The 17,591-nt window shown below is 42.0% G+C and overlaps 1 non-coding gene across 1 annotated transcript; it reads right to left on the bottom strand.

Annotated features, from left to right (window-relative positions):
- Positions 15,134-16,633, bottom strand: LOC106503574. The gene is made up of 4 exons (XR_001917235.1): positions 16,595-16,633; positions 16,450-16,517; positions 16,233-16,327; positions 15,134-15,206 (listed from the first exon to the last, which is right to left on the bottom strand). It is a non-coding gene; the product is annotated as an uncharacterized LOC106503574 (transcript).

Raw genomic sequence — 17,591 nt, 5'->3', positions numbered from 1 at the left:
GAAGAATTGATGAGTTTGAACTGTGGTGTTGGAGAAGACTCTTGAGAGGCCCTTGGACTGCAAGGAGATCCAACCAATCCATTCTGAAGGAGATCAACCCTGGGATTTCTTTGGAAGGAATGATGCTAAAGCTGAAGCTCCAGTACTTTGGCCACCTCATGTGAAGACTTGACTTATTGGAAAAGACTCTGATGCTGGGAGGGATTGGGGGCAGGAGGAGAAGGGGACGACCGAGGATGAGATGGCTGGATGGCATCACGGACTCGATAGATGTGAGTCTGAGTGAACTCCGGGAGTTGGTGATGGACAGGGAGGCCTGGCGTGCTGCGATTCATGGGGTCACAAAGAGTCGGACACGACTGAGCGACTGAACTGAACTGATGAAGGCAAGCGTCAATGTTCATATATGAAAAAAATACCATTGTAAAAAAATTTTTTTTAATTAAAAGATAACACTATTGTGCTGTTGCTTCTAAATCTGATGCATGGGTTCCTGGTGGTCAGTTGTCCTGGTTGGTGAGCAGTAACTGAGCCAAGGTGCTACACAATTTTCTTGCTCTCCATCAGATTACTAAGAGGACCATAAGTACTGCTTCAGGCAGGCAGTTTGAAAATACGGTTCCAAAGAAACAAAAGCAGTTTCAGGAAGATAATGGAATTCCAGTGCATCTGAAGAGTGGGATAGCTGATGCCCTCCTGTATAGAGCCACTATGATTCTTATAGTTGGTAGAATGGCATATGCCATTTTTGAGCTGGCTGTGGCTTCATTTCCCAAGAAGCAGGATTGACTTCAGTTTATCCTCCCAGCAATCAGTTGGTTCAATTCCATTCAGCTCTCTGTGGACCAGTAGTCTGATACATAACTGAATTCTTTGGAGATCAGTATTTATTGACTTGTGCTAACTGCCACCAATAAAGCAGTCTTTACCATGGGGAAAAAACCACACACACACACACAACAAAAGACAACTCATGCATGAACTTTGCTTACTGCAATCCTAACCAACTCTAATGTGGTCTTAACCTTTTATTTAATGATAATAACTACAGTGAGGTCCTTTGAATGAGTTTTTAGTAAGCTGAAACACTCAAAGTTATTTAAAATCATCATAGATCATGACAAATTGTAAACACAGCAAGTCTTTCAGCTGAAAAGGAGATAAGCTAACAAGAAAATTCTTAAAACATTATTAATGACTTTACTTTTATTAAAGGCAGTGAAGTAAAATTATAATAAACTCTGTCTTGGGTATAAATACTGGAGAAGGGAATGGCTACCCACTCCAGTATTCTGGCCTGGAGAATTCCAGGGACTGTATAGTCCATGGGGTTGCAAAGAGTCAGACATGACTGAGAGACTTTCACTTGGGTATAAATGAAAAATTTAAGCTTAAAATAATGTAAGTTTTATCATACTTACTTGTCATGTTCTCCATAATTTTCAGCTACTTCAATGCTGTTGGAAAACAGCCATTAAACATTAGTGAAAGAATATTATGCACTAGCATGCATTTTCACTTGTTACCTGGGGTTCTTTTCCCAACATTATTTGGAAAGTGGGTCCCCAGTTTATTTTCTTGGAAGATCTCTATGCTGATTATTCAGTGTATTTGTTACTGAGTCCAAGCTCACTCTGCTCACTGCACGACAGGCCAATGAATCTGAGAGATGAGGGGTTGAGGCAAGGAAGAGATTATAATTGGGGAGACAGCTGACCGAGAAGATGGCAGGCTAGCACCCCAAAATAACCATCTTATCTGGTCTGGATGCCGGGTTTTTTATAGATCAGAGATATGGCGGGAGGTGAGAAATCAAAGTAAAAAGGCCATTCATCTTGCAAACATCTATAATGGCAAGCCTCAGGCAGAGATGAATTAATTTCTTCCTTCCTGCCATCTACAGGTGAACAGGGTTCTGAACAAGGGTACTTTAGTTTAACAGTCAGACAGAGGGGCAGGATTCTCTGAGGCAGGCCATTCTGTATGATTATAGTAGCAAAAGCAATGAAAAGCAAGTCAAAGAAACCGTTTCCAAAATATAAGAAGAACCGGCATCTTCTGTGCAACAATTCCTCACTGTCAAAGTCCCTTCCACAATCTTGTGGGAAAAGGGGGTGACGATATTTCTGCTTAGTCAGATGGATCTTTCAGGGAGTGTCTGCCCTCATTACCAGTGTTTCAAATGTTGAGATTTGTCTTTTATTATTTTTTTAGAAAGTGTTTCTTTTACACTGGTAGACTTAGAAAAACTGAACTTCGAATACGTGAGACAGCACCTCAAATTAAGAAATTTAGACTTTTTCTATGTATGAAGTGAAAGTGAAAGTCGCTCAGTTGTGTCCAACTCTTTGCGACCCCATGGACTATACAGTCCATGGAATTTTCCAGCCCAGAATACTGGAGTGGATAGCTGATCCCTTCTCCAGGGGATCTTCCCAATCCAGGGATCGAACCCAGGTCTCCTGCATTGCGGCCGGATTCTTTACCAGCTGAGCCACCAGGGAATACATACATTCTATGTATGGGAGATGCAAAAGTCAGGGCTCATTAAAATTATTTCCTTGGTATGTACCTCACCCATCTGGGGCCTGCAATCCTGCACTCTCAGAGTTTCCTGAGGGTTCACCTTAGGGAGTGGCTGGAATGGTTGCAGTCTAATGACTGATAAGTGGCATGTATTCACCTTCCTTGGGGTTCACTGGCTCACATTGAAGGGCTGCAATTGCTGATTCCATTCTTCAAGTCTTCCCCTCTTGGTCATGAATGAGCATTATCTGGGAAACATTTCATGATCAACTTTTGTCCCACATTACTAGGTGGCTCATCCCAGTTCAGTCACAATTTCTTGATATGCCATTCCAGGTGTTAAGTTTTAGATCAGGTCCCATCAATAATTAAAAATTCTCTGGATTCTAACTATAATCCAGGAGACATTTTCCCTTGTTGCTTCTTCCCATACCTAGAATCATATCATTTTACATTATAAAATACAAATATTTTATATAACAAGTGTGATTTTCTCAAAATGTTTAGCCATAGAAGTTTTGTTGGAGGCCTGATTGCACATTGGTTACTGCAAGAAGCAACAATCTTATAAATTAAACTGGATATAAATAATGTAGACAAAGACAGTGTGGTAGGGAGACACAAAGCACAATATGAAAACAAAGAACAAAATTAAACAATGATTAGATGATTAGTATAACTCGTTGTAACCCAGTGGCAATAATCGAGTGACCAAAGGAGCCATAGCTGATTTAATGAGCTACCTGCAGTTTCATTGCACTGGCCATGCATACTTTTGCATAGCCTAATCTTTGAGATGAACATGTGTTACTGGCAGAATTGACCAGGTAGAGAGAACAAGATATATGTTCCAAAAGGTATAATCTACCAAACTATTGGCAGTCATAATCAACTGGGGAAGTTTTTCTTTTACCTGGAAAACATAAATTTAAACCAGTAATCCTTTAAATCCATAAAAATTATAACCACATTTACCAGTTTACTTAGGTTTTATATAAATAATCCTTTTTGTTAGCAGCTTTATGAAGTCATCAGGTTTCCCATTAGAATTCCTCAAGTTTTTATTCAGTTCAGTATTATATTTTGAAAGTCAGAAACTTGTAAAGTCTTTTTATAAATCTTGAAGATGAGACATGTTACAAAGGCATTAGAGTAAAACCATAACTGTCTATATTAACAAAAGGCTTAAAAAAGGCATATTTTAATCTGATTACTGCTGTAACACATAACATTTTCAGACAACTAAAATTATGACTGATAATATTTTACCAAGACATATCAGATTTTTAGGAACTCCCTATAATCTTGAGAATATCTGTACCATTTACCATATTATATAACAAAGTTTATGATTCATTTGACAACACTTCCCTTAAACCAAACATACCAAATAAACATGATTAGTTTAATATCTTCCTTTGGAGTTCTTCAGGGGGAACTTTGAAGCACCCCAAAGTTAGCTAGAGGTCAAAGGAACTTTATTATAGTTTGATTTGGGAAGACTTGTCAAAGGAACACCAAGTAACATTTTAAAATACAACCGACCATGGGTCACTGTGAAATTTAGCCAAAGTGCCAATAAAATACTTAAAGGCAAATACAGATTATTTAAAAGGTATCTGTTATCAAAAATGTATTCCAGGAATACTTTTTTTCTAAACAGAAAGTGAAAAAGCCAAATCCAAGTCTTACGTCAGTCCCATAAGTCATTTACCCAGCAAAATTTAATCCAGTCTTAGGAAATCCTAATCATGTATCACTGTTTTTAGTATATATATATATATATATATATATTTTCTCATATTATCTACTGTAAAATGTGCTGACTAAAGGATGAAAGAGCAGATAAAACCAAGGAGGGTCTTGGAATGCAGGAATGGAAAAACCATTATATCCTTCCCTCCCCTATGTTGTAACTATTAATGGATTTCAGGTCCTCCTGAGCATTTAACTGGCCCCACAGGGAGAAGGTATTTGCCTTACTCTTCCCCCATCCAGTATACGTGCCTCATCCAATCAGCAAATGACCCACAAGTCCCCTATCCCACTCCTTGCACCCTGGGTATTCAGTTCAGTTCAGTTCAGTGCTCAGTCGTGTCTGACTCTTTGCGACCCCAAGGACTGCAGCATGCCAGGCCTCCTGTCCATCACCAGCTCCTGGAGTTTACTCAAACTCATGTTCATTGAGTCGGTGAGGCCATCCCACCATCTCATCCTCTGCTGTCCCCTTATCCTCCCACGTTCAATCTTTCCCAGCATCAGGGTATTTTCAAATGAGTCAGTTCTTCACATCAGGTGGCCAAAGTATTGGAGTTTCAGCTTCAGCATCAGTCCTTCCAATGAACAGTCATGACGGATTTCCTTTAGGATGCACTGGCTCAATCTCCTTGCAGTCCAAGGGACTCTTAAGAGTTTTCTCCAACACCACAGTTCAGAAACATCAATTCTGTGGCACTCAGCTTTCTTTATAGTCCACCTCTCACATCCATACATGACTACTGGAAAAACCACAACCTTGACTAGATGGACCTTTGTTGGCAAAGTAATGTCTCTGCTTTTTAATATGCTGTCTATGTTGGTCATAACTTTTCTTCCAAGTAGTAAGCATCTTTTAATTTCATGGCTGTAGTCACCATCTGCAGTGACCCTGGGTATAAATGTGGACTAGGGACCCCTTGTTCAATGTCAGTTCTCCTGTGATCTGGCACACTGTTCTAACAAATAATAAACTTTATTTCCTCCTCATTCTTTCTCATGTTTGGAAATTCTTTTCCAACCCGTGTACAGACCATGACAAAAAAAACATATCTTGGTTTTCTTAAAGTTTTAAAAAGTTTTTTCCACATTGAGGTACTTTTTGGGGGGCTGAAAAATTTGTAGTAGACACAATACCTTATTTATGTTAAATTTAGGTGCAATGAAAGTATTATATTTAATATTGTTAGGAGAAGCACACTGACTGAAACTGCCCACTCTGTCCAGGCACTATAGTAACCATTTGCATGAGTTGTTTTATGACAGGAGGTCCTGGTAAGGAACAAGGAACTAATAAGCCACCCCCAACCAGGAGAGTTCAGGAAAGGTCAAAAAGTGACACCACGTGTCTAGCCACCTCCCAGAATCCTTCTCTCTGGCATCCATCTTGGCTGAACAAGGCATACACCCCAGGAAGGACTCTGAGTCAGAATGATTGGCTAAAGACAACCCAGAAACTAAGCCCATCACCATAAAACCAGAGACTGTGAGCCACATGGCAAAGCAATTTTCCTGGGTTCCCTTACCTTACTTCTCTCTGCCCTGGTACCCTTTCCCAATAAAATCTCTTGCTTTGTCAGCACGTGTATCTCCTTGGATGATTCGTTTCTGAGTATTAGACAAGAGCCCACTTTCAGGCCCTGGAAGGGGTTCCCCTTCCTGCAGCAATATTATTTTTAATATGTTGATGACTCAAGGTATTTATATTATTACGTCAACAATCTTAAATGTTAATGAGTGAGTGAGTGAAGTTGCTCTTTACCAACTGAGTTATCAGGGAAAAGGGGAAATCCCTATCGTATGTGGTTGCATTGTCAAAGGCCACAACACCACATTTCTTCCTCAGGTCTCTTCTTGAGATTGGCAGAGCACTAAGCAGGCAAAGCTCAGGGAGGGAGGACAGAGTCATGAGGATACAGATTCTCCAAAATACCCGAGACATTTGCATTATTCAAAATCCTCAACCAACCAACCAATCAAGAGCGTCCCAGTTCAGACTGGGTAGATCCAGGGTAGCCTCTCCTCCCCAGGGAAAACCACAGAAGCAGCAATGCACGTATGTGTTGTACAAGGAAATGGAGATTTGTAGCAGCATATAAATAAACAAGTTCATGATTTCCTAATTATTTAGATAGCTTCTTTTTTTTTTCCCAATATTTTTCTAGGTTTTTTGTTTGTTTGGGATGTTTTCTACTAACTGTATTAAAGCTTACAAATTAAACCTTCTAGGAGTCCAACCTACCAAAGTTCTCTTTTGAGTTCTTTAGCTCAGATATAATTTAGGATATCTGCTCTCAAATGTTCAATTGATTTTTAATAAATTGACATTCTATACAAAAATTATTTTTTATTTCTAATAATTTTCATTTAAAAAATCTTTATACAGTGTTTGTTTCGAATTCCTTTTAATCTAACTCCAACATGTTAATCTATGTGAGTCTTCTTTTTTAAAAAATTTTTCTTTTATTGATCATAGTTTCTGCACTTTGCACAGGGTTGTATTTTTGATTGTGCATCAAACATTCTGTTATGCTAGTTACTAAGGAAAAAGATCACAGATACACGGGGTGGTTTGTGGCTGGGCAATTGATATGCCTGTATATGACTGCCTGTACCTCGTCTCCATTTTATCCCTCTACCCCATGCCTCCCTCTCTCAACCTGATGTTCTGTGTAGATGCTGAAGTGTCTGATCACAATCGACACCCACACCTGTACTGTCAGGTGTCTCTTCAGGCTACTATATTGACAGTGTCTGTGTATATCTTGTGATTTGTGTATTTGATATGTTGCTTGGTAATGTGTGCACAGGTTTTTAGCTTTTTTATGATCAGAAGTAGATGATCATTTTAGCATGGGTGTATGTGCTGAGGGACTGGTAATGGAGAAAACATTGTAAACTTACTCAGCTTGTTCTAGAGAGTTGCAGTACCTGCATCCCTGCAAACATGACACAGCTGTTTTCACCACTTTCCCATTCAAAACAGCAAGTCATTGTAAGTGTTATGTCTTGCTTGTCATGGAATAAAGCAATGCAGTGCTTTATATTTCATAAAGTTACTTATATATTAAATGTTAGTCATATGCATATTGGATTGAGTGGTTTTCCTATTATTTATGATGATATATGACTTAACACTAGTAGGGAGCCAATTTCCTGAGACAATGGTGACTTACCAAGTCTTCCTTGAAACTTCACAGAAATGTTTATGTTCCAAAGGGACATTAAACTATTAACCTAAATTTCACCAAGATGATGATGTGGAACAGAAACACAGTTGACCTGTGAATATGCAGTTTGTGAGAGAACTAAACCTTCCTGCGGGAAGCCACTGAGAATCTGAATCACAAGTGAACACACTATAACCGTATCTGTCCTGAGTGATGCATGACTTAATGTCTTTGGAAGAGAAATTTCCCAATATAGAGTCAACCGTCTTCCTCAGAAGCTCAAGGAGAGGTCACAGGGAGGGGATCGTAAAAGGCAGAATCCTTCTCCAAGGTAGACCTTGGCTCTAGGCAAAGTTATAGTATCCACCTCCCACGAGACCTTGGAAAATTCACATCCCCTGTGTCGCCTCATCCACAAAATGGGTTATTGAGAGTGTTATGTAAATGCAACACTGCACTTAATTTGGTCACTTTGCACAGTACACTGCTCAGTGTGAATCCACAATACATTTTATCTGATACTACTCAGTTATTTATTGGTGGTCCCAGCTCCTTAGGGTTGGAAGGAATTGAGGTTGACAGTAAAGTGGAAGTGAAGTCACTCAGTCGTGTCTGACCCTTTGCAACCCCATGAACTGTGTAGCCCACCGGGCTCCTCCGTCCATGGAATTTTCCAGGCAAGAATACTGGAGTGGGTTGCCATTTCCTTCTTCAGGGGATATTCCTGACCCAGGGGTTGAACCCGGGTCTGCCGCATTGCGGGCAGACGCTTTGTCTGAGCCACCAGGGAAGCCTGGTTGACAGTAAGAGACCCAGTATCTTTGAAGCCTGATAACCTCAGAAGGGATTCAATTCCATCTTTGCTAGTTCCAGGCTATGGATAGTGGGGCCAGCACATTGCCTGAAGTCAGGTTTTGAACAATGAAGGCCCAGCTGGTGAGGTGGGAAATGCAGCATGACTGGGTATATGAAGGTCAGGGTCAACTCCCCACAAGCTAGACTCTAGGATTTATTGCCAAAGGGAAGCTCTACTCCTGAAAGCTAATCCTTTGGAAACAGCAATCCCAAACAAAACGGGAGGTACAAATCTTTCCAAGTGCGATGATCCCTAGGAAGCTCAGCTTCAGGAAGGACGCAGCATCAGAACTGCAGGAACTGTGATGCCTAGGAATCTTGCCTTTTCTGCCTCCTCCACTCTGGGTCTTTTCACAGAGTGGCTCCAGCTCTGGCCCATCATTCCCCACCACATACACTGGACTGGCCCACTCCTTCCTTTTTGCTTCCTCTCGTCTCTGCTTCTCCCTACAGTTGTTCCCCTCTGTCACTTTCTGTCTCTCTCTGGGACTGGACTCTCACCCCTCTCTCTCAATCACTGTTTCTCTCCCTGCTTCTCCCTTCCTCTGTCTCTCTCTGCAGGCCCTCAGGCACGCTGCTCCAGTCCATCTCTATCGAGGCCCACAGGGCACCAATTCTCCCAGTCCTCCTACCCTCACTGGCAAGATTTGGCCCAGGCTCTGCTCTTGGTGGGTGAGAATCTGTTTTAGAGACTGCTCACATTGATATTATCTGCTGACCTAGGGCTTACAGCTATTCCTGGGCAGCCCAGTCACACTGTGGACCTGTTGGTGGCCCAGCCTTGACCCCAGAGCTGCTGGAGGACTGGGTGCCTCTGCCACCTAGAAGGAGGGGGGACCCTGCAGGCTCCAAGGGCTACTGGGGCAGGATAGGTTGGATTGGGGGACTTGAAGGGAGATAGATATTTCTACCCAACACCTTCTTCTTGACACTGATGGGGGTCTCAACCATCACTGCACATTTCTCAATAAAGAGATTGTGGGAGGATTAAGCGAGCTCATGGGACTTAGTAAGGAAACTTTTGCCATTACCCACCCCACTCAGAGCCACCTGGACTTGGGGACAGCTGGCAGGGTGGGGGAAGAAGAGTACAAAGCCTGGATTAAGGCAGGACCCCCACACTGGACTCTCTCAACCACTCCTAGCACTTCCTCCATTCCTCACAATAAGAAATGGCTACTTCGTGGCTACCTGTCTCTCTCATGACCAGACACCCCTGTGACTGACAGGATCCATGTACTCAGTGAGTATTTATAGACTGAATAAACACAACCATCCCTAGGTCTAGACATAGGATGTGTCCAGCACCCTGGAAGGATCTATTGGGCCCCCTTGCACTCAACACTACCTCACCGGATGACCCTGCTTCTGCCCCATCACTGTAGGTCCTGCCTGTTTGTGACCTGGGTGTAAATGAATCATACCCTGTGTACACAATGGGTGTGACTCTTGGTCCTCCAGGAAGCAGACACTGACACAGAGATAGAACTGTGGAAGGTTTATTAGGGCTGACAATGGGAGAGACAGTAGCAGAAGGGGCAGGGAAACATTCGGGCCAGAATGTAGATCTGACACCTTCTTTAAATATAATATTATCATAGTCTGCTTGTCATGGCTCAAGATCCTCTTCAAATTTAAACTGGTACTCCTGTAAGGGAAAGACATTCTGATTTATTTCAATGTAATCTGATTTTTCCCTACACGCATTTTGCCTTCTCTAATACATCTGTGATCTCTGATGAACACTTCATTGTGTGGCTACATCTATGACTCTATACGTAATGAAAACCATTCTTGTCAGATCTCTGAATGTATACACTCTCTTATTTTCTTTTTTAACTAGGAGGACATGAATTTTTACAGGGGAGAGAGTGTCTTTGCCTTGTCTTTCAAAGCACAGATTGCTAAGCTCTAGGCTTCAGGGCTTATATCCTTAGGTTAATTTAACATATTTTCCAGAGTGTCTTTGATGATTCCGTGTGTCGAGATTTTCTTTTAAACTACAAGAGCAGTGAGTGACAAACATGTCTCAGCCAGTCTGCAAAATTCTAATGTATTTGATCTCATCTTTCTCATGATGACATCAGAAATCAATATTATTCCTGTTTTAATGATAAAAAGCTCACACTCTGTCTAGGTCCCACTGAATATTAGGGACTGAACAACAGGTATACAAGCAAAGAATCATGTATAATATACTGTGAGGAAAATGCGGGAGATGCAAAGCTGACAGTCAGGAGTGGGGACTAGAGGATGCAAGGATATGGTGACAAGGGTCCTGCAGGAGTAACCCTGGATCAACCTTGAATTCCCTGGGAAGAGCTTGCCTTATGCTGAAGGCCAAGGCAGGTATTCAGCTCATCTAGATCCTGACTGCATTTTCAAATCATTGGACCAAAACAAAACAAAAAACCAGCTTCAGCCACACAAAATATTTTGAAAGAACCAACTTAAACATCCCTGTTTCCCTGATATCCAGAACCTCCTTTCACCCATAATCAGAACTTCAGAAATTCACTGAAAACAATAATCCTTACGAGACATTATTATCTAGCGCTTTATGGCAACAATGGCATCTAAAGCGGATAATGCATCGCCAGCACTGTGTCATTTCAACGCACAGCAGCCCTGCGTGCACATCTTAACTGCCTTCAGAGTTCCTGCCCAAACTGCCTGCCTTGCTGGGAATGGCCTTCCAGTTCCATCTAAGTGACACCACCTCACTTTTTACTTTTTCTTCTAAAACATCCTATGTATTCCTGTGTGACTCACGATTCCTCTTTTGTACTCTAGGGCCTTGAACTGGTGCTTCTGTTAAGATGATCACTAGTTCTGGGTCACATAATCATTTATCTCTCTCTCTGTTTCTCTCAGGGAATATTTTAATTCTTGCAATTAGGGATATGTCTTATGTTTCACAAAACTCAACAAGTGGTTTCTGTATGAGGTGAATTTGCAAAACTGGTATTTCTCTCATTCTCTACAAAGCCTCTTTTCTTCTCTGCAAGGAACACCTGATGCCCAGCTCAGTTTGGGTGACCAGCCCATCAGTACATGTGAAGACCAGCCCATCATATGTATGTCCTGAGAAACTTGAGGAATAAATGTTACAATGACCTCAGTCAGGTTTGTCTTTGTATTACAAAGCCATCGGTATACACATCTGCATTGCCTCTAAAAACTCAAAAGAAAAATAGATGAACATGCTTCACAAGTTAGCATACTCTTCAGATCATCTTACCACCTGAAAGATGTGGAGGCATTGGCTGGGGTCCCAGAGGAAGCCAGGGTGGAGGAGGTGGAAGAGGCCCACAGCCCTTGGGTGGTGATAAAGGGCAGCCCATGGGGTAGGGCATGCAGGGTGGTCCCTGGAAAGGAAAGAGTCCTCTTGCATCCGTAATGACCTGTAGAACAGAAGTTTAAAATATGTTGATATGACAGACAAAAGCCCCAATATTAACAAAAGCCAAGACCCAATGAAGCAGGTGCCAGCACCTGGTACCCTCCCCTCTTCCAGGTTCCAAGAGAGCAGCCTAATGCCAGAGAACTCCACACATCTTTCTGGGTCCTGCTCACAGCATGGGTTAAAAGGGTATAAAACACTGTCAACTCATGCTAATGCCTGCATCTGTTAATGTATAAAGTCAAGGGTGCTGTCTCAGAGGATGAACAGAGGAAATACCAAAGTGATAAAGTAGCATATTCCTGACAGGAAGGCCTCCATGTGCAGAAGAACCCTCCACTGCTCCTTCACTACCACCAAAGAAACTTGATGTTTGTACACTAAGAACAGAGAGAGTGAAAGGAAATGAAAAGCCCATTCTCTGCACATGGAATCATAGCTACTCCTGGGAAAAGCTCTGCCTGCAAGATCATGCCCACATCCTCTGTGCTTCCTTAATGACAAATGAGACCCAATCTCCTTGGAGGCGCTGTCCATGGGCACAAAGATGTCTAGGGAGATGGGGATTCCTGGAGTCCTGCAGGGGAGCCGTGCATCTGCTTTAAGATTTCAGGGAATCCTAAACCTATAAACAGACAGGTCCAGTTTCATTTATCTTAATATACAGGAAATTCCGCACTTTACCCTATGGGATGCAGATTAAATGTGTACTATGGAAAAAAAAAGAGTTGAGCACTCTAAATAACAGAACTAAGTCAAATGTGTTTTGATTTCAGGTATATAAATCCTGTGATGTAAGATGAGAGAGGTATCAGCGATAACAGCTTAAATGACACAACACAACCTGCTTACATGAACACAATCTAAGGACTTGTTGGAAATCACCCAAGCAGGTTATTATTGACCTTCTACTCTTCACTACTCTGTTTAGTGTACATGTTCCACTAAAAATATAATATTTCTGAAAATCGAGATTTTTAAAGCTAGGTGTCACTAGAAGGATTTTGTTTAGCATATTTTCCAACAGAGATGGGATAGCAATGAATTACGAAATTTATATTACCCAAGCAAGTTATGACCAACCTGGATAGCATATTAAAAAGCAGAGACATTATTTTGCCAACAAAGTTCCATCTAGTCAAGGCTATGGTTTTTCCAGTGGTCATGTATGGATGTGAGAGCAAGACGGTGAAGAAAGCTGAGCACCGAAGAATTGATGCTTTTGAACTGTGTTGGAGAAGACTCTTGAGAGTCCCTTGGACTGCAAGAAGATCCAACCAGTCCATCCTAAAGGAGATCAGTCCTGTGTGTTCACTGGAAGGTCTGATGTTGAAGCTGAAACTCCAGTACTTTGGCCACCACATGTGAAGAGTTAACTCATTGGAAAAGACCTAATGCTGAGAAGGTTGGGGGCAAGAGGAGAAGGGGATGATAGAGGATGAGATGGCTGTATGGCATCATCGACTCGATGGACATGGGTTTGGGTAAACTCCGGGAGTTGGTGATGGACAGGGAGGCCTGGCGTGCTGCGATTCATGTGGTCACAAAGAGTTGGACACGACTGAGTGACTGAACTGAACTGAAGTACATTCAATTTTCACAAAACACACAAAGGTACAAAATAACAATAGTAATACTCACATTTCAGTAATCTAGTAACATTCCCAAATAAAGGAGATCAGGAGGGAGTCAACTGTGCCAGGAGACTTAAGTACGGAGCTATCTGTCATCCTCCTTACATTATTTCCAGGAACACACAGTGGGGAGGCCTCAGGAACACACAGTAGAAAGTTGGGCAGGCCTCAGCCTCTAAGCACTTATGGTTCTGGTTGTTGTTGTTGAGTCCCTCAGTTGTGTCTGACACCTTGGGACACCATGGACTGCAGCACACCATGCTTCCCTGTCCTACACTACCCCCCAGAGTTTGCTCAAACTCATGTCTATTGAGTCAATATTGCCATCCAACCATCTCATCCTCTGTCACCCCCTTCTCCTCCCACCGTCAATCTTTCCCACCATCAGGGTCTTTTCCAATGAGTTGACTCTTCTCATCAGGTGGCCAAAGTACTGGAGCTTCGTCTTCAGCCTCAGTCCTTCCAATGAATATTCAGAGTTGAGTTCCTTTAAGATTGACTGGTTTGATCTCTTTGCTGTCCAAGGGACTCTCGAAGTCTTCTCTAGCACCACAGTTCAAAAGCATCAATTCTTTGGCAATCAGCCTCCTTTGTGTCCAACTTTCACATCCAGTACGTGACTACTGGAAAAACAATACTTTGACTATACGGACCTTTCTTGGCAAAGTAATGTCTCTGCTTTTTAATACACTGTCTAGATTTGTCTTAACTTTTCTTCCAAGGAGCAGGCATTTTAATTTCACGGCTGCAGCCACCATCTGCAGTGATTCTAGAGCCCACTGGGCCATGCTCAGTAAATCTTTAATCCAATTTTCTGCTGATGGGTGAGGTTGTGCTCCCTCTCTCTAGTTTGGCCTTTAACCAGCAGACTGGGTGAGTTTCATCCAGTTTTCACATCTACAACTGGGTGTTGTTTCTGCTTTGGCTCAGCTACTTCATTCCTTCTGGAGCTATTTCTCCACTCTTCTCCAGTAGCATATTGGGCAAATACCCACCTGGGAGGTTCATCTTTCAGTGTCATATATTTTTGCCTTTTTTATACCGTTTATGGGTTTCTCAATGCAAGAGTGCTGAAGTGGTTTGCCATTCCCTTCTCCAGTGGACCATGTTTTGTCAGAACTCTCCACCATGACCCATCCGTCTTGGATGGCCCTCCACAGCATGATTCATAGTTTCACTGAGTTACGCAAGGCTATGATCCATTTGATCATTTTGGTTAGTTTTCTGTGATTGTGGTTTTCATTCTGTCTGCCCTCTGATGGATGTGGATAACAGACTTGTGCAAGCTTCCTGGTGGGAAGGACTGTCTGTGGGGAAAACTGAGTCTTGTTCTGGTTGGCAGGGCCATGCTCAGTAAACCTTTAACTAATTTTCTGCTCATGGGTGGGGTTGTGCTCTCTCCCTCTATAGTTGGGCCTGAGGAGGCCCAGTCCTATGGTCTGTAGTCTCTAAAGAAGGGCTATAGTCTCTGTGGTAAGCCTAATGGCAACCTCCTCTAGGAGGACTTAGGCCAACATGCCATGCTTCTTAGGAATGCTGCTGCCAGTGCCCCTGACCTCATGACAGACCACTGTCAACCCTGCTTATGCTGGTTCTGGGGGTGATACCAAATGTGACTAGCTGAAAACAGAAGCCTGTAGATTCTTGGGGAGGAGTTTGCTTTCCCAAGTAAAAACGACATGGTAGATATAGCACAATCAACCATACAATCTAGAGATGAAGTCAAGAAAGGGTGTTGTATAAAAAGAAGTTTCCAGAAATAGTCACAACCATAAATGACCACAGCATTTACCTGGCCTTTTTGTACATCCATAGTAGGGAAAGAATTGTTGTTTCTCATGGGCGCCATGCCAGGTCCTGTATCTGATAAAGGAGAAGTGATTGGAGGTTTATTCCAATTTGGAAAAATATCCTACATGCCTTCTTCCACCACCTTATACTCTTTCCCACTCTCAGGTCCATTACCAGAGGCCAAGGGTTTCTCCCATGCTGCAAGTGATCCCCAGGAATGGAGCAAGACCCTGACTTTTGAGGAAGACCACAGGGCCAGAATTCATGTATTTTCATTAAGTCATCAACCAACTGTGGACAGGTCTCAACTAGCTCGAAATCAACACTGAAGCAACCATTTCCCAATATATGGCAGAGGAAATCCCAATTTAATCTTAGATTAGAAACTGAAATGAGAATATCCTTGGATAGGTAGAATATCAACAAACCCTCAACATGAAGAACAGGAGTTCTTTTTTTGGGCCACAGGGGGATTTTTCAAATTTCCTGTCTCTGTATAAGTTGTCTTCTATATGTGACCAGGTATTATATATATATTCATAAAGGGAAATAGACTAATTTTATAGTAATGAGAAAAGGAAAGCTATGGAGATTCATCAGTGAAAGTGTCATGTCATGGCAATGATGTTAGAGGAGCAAAATTACACAGAACTTTAATTTTTGAGTGGAATACCTAACCCATTATAAGATAATAAAACAAATAAAGGAATCTCCAAAAACAGTAAATAAATGCCCATTTTGCTAATAAAAATAATAAATTCTCTCCCATATTTTCAAGGTGGGGAAGCAAGCTTGGACCCACTTGCCCTCCAAGGTCTCTCTTTAGTTAGAGGAACCAACGTTGGGGGCTAAGGGGATGGGGAGGGTCCTCAGTAAGTGGTGGGTCCTGAGCTCCACCAATCACAGGGCACAGGCCCAGAAAGTCATTCTGACTGAGGAATCTGAGGAAAACATCTATCACTCCTTGAGACAACTTCTTGTCTTCAGTAAGCACTGGTTATTGTTCCCGGGCAACACGATCATCATTCACAGGAGAAAGAATGCCATGCTGTGGTTTTGCAGAAGTTAAGTTGTTGCACTTGGCAATGTGCTCCCTACCTCTCCCTGGGGGTTTCTGTGTCTCAGGTCTTCCCAGCACCGGATTCGGCATCCCGTATTTCTGTTGCAGCCCTTGTTTTTCAATTATTGCCAATCTTGAATATAGAAAAAGAATGGACTTCAGTGAGAATTCCAACACCAGTCCTTGACTAGACACTAATGGCTTAGCCCTAATACCTCAAAGACACCCTTAGAAACTGTACAGGAAATCCCATACTTGTGTCTCAAGTAGGCGGCTTCCTTGCTCTGCTCTGCCATCTCTCTCTCCAAAATCCGACCCTTGATCTGTGGGAGGAAAAGCACACCCAAGTTCAGTTGTGGCAATGACAACATGAAGGACAGAAAGAAAGAAAAACACTTACCCAGTTGTCCTGAGCCTTCTTCTCAAGAAGAGAAATCTGAAAAAGGCAACACATCAATAAACCCCCTAGGACTAGGAATGCTAAGGACCCCTCTTCCGCAGCCTGAGGTGCTCAGCAACTCGGGTGGAGGCAGGTCACCTGGTGTCTGAAGCTGAACTCCTGCTGCTGCAATTCCTCTCGCATGTGTTCAGTTTGTTGCCTGTGAGTTATAATACAATTGCTTTCATCACATTAAGCTTAACACTGAGCATGATTTTAATACTTTCCCAAGTTCCTGTTATCCTCATCTCTATCTCCAAATACAACTGATGAATACATAGAAAGCACTTTTCACATGATTATGAAGTGACAGTAAGAGCAAACCTACTGTTAACATTCTTCTCTTATTTATTATTTTAAATAATGCCCACAGGGTTCTGAGTTGATATAATTCCCATACACTGCCAAAATTTCTCTAATTTATTGTGTGATGAGTGACTGATCATAAAGCTTTTATTCTCTTTTTACTCATATTCTTACCATACTTTCCAGGGTTGCAAAAACTAGATCTATTAGTGACACTACTATATCAGTGGATGCAGTTCTTAACGTTCATCCTCAAGTAACTTCAACTAAGTTTCCATACAGTCTGGCCAGCTTTGGGGATCAGTATATTTTTAGTGACTTAAATTGTTTGTTCTTTGTAATACTTATCTTTTCCCCATACATTCTCTATGTATATTTCTTCTGAACTTTTGGGCTAATTGGTGCCAAACATTGTACACAAGTGAAAATCAAAAACTCAAAAGCAATTTCATGAACCACTGGTATTTAGTATTTAACCTTACTTGTAATTGTGTGCTTCTGCTGAAACTAATTTCAAATTTTCCTCTGCAGCTGATAGCTGATTCTCCCTTTCCATCCACTCACATTGTTTCTTTCTCAGTTTCCTAAGATGGAAAAAGATACATACATTGTCTAGTAGCCAGTGTGAAATTTGGACTTCCTTATCTCCCAG

The sequence above is a fragment of the Capra hircus genome, chromosome 25 (assembly GCF_001704415.2).
Source record: "Capra hircus breed San Clemente chromosome 25, ASM170441v1, whole genome shotgun sequence".
NCBI classification, from domain to species: domain Eukaryota; kingdom Metazoa; phylum Chordata; class Mammalia; order Artiodactyla; family Bovidae; genus Capra; species Capra hircus.
This window is presented reverse-complemented; position numbering and strand designations above follow the sequence as displayed.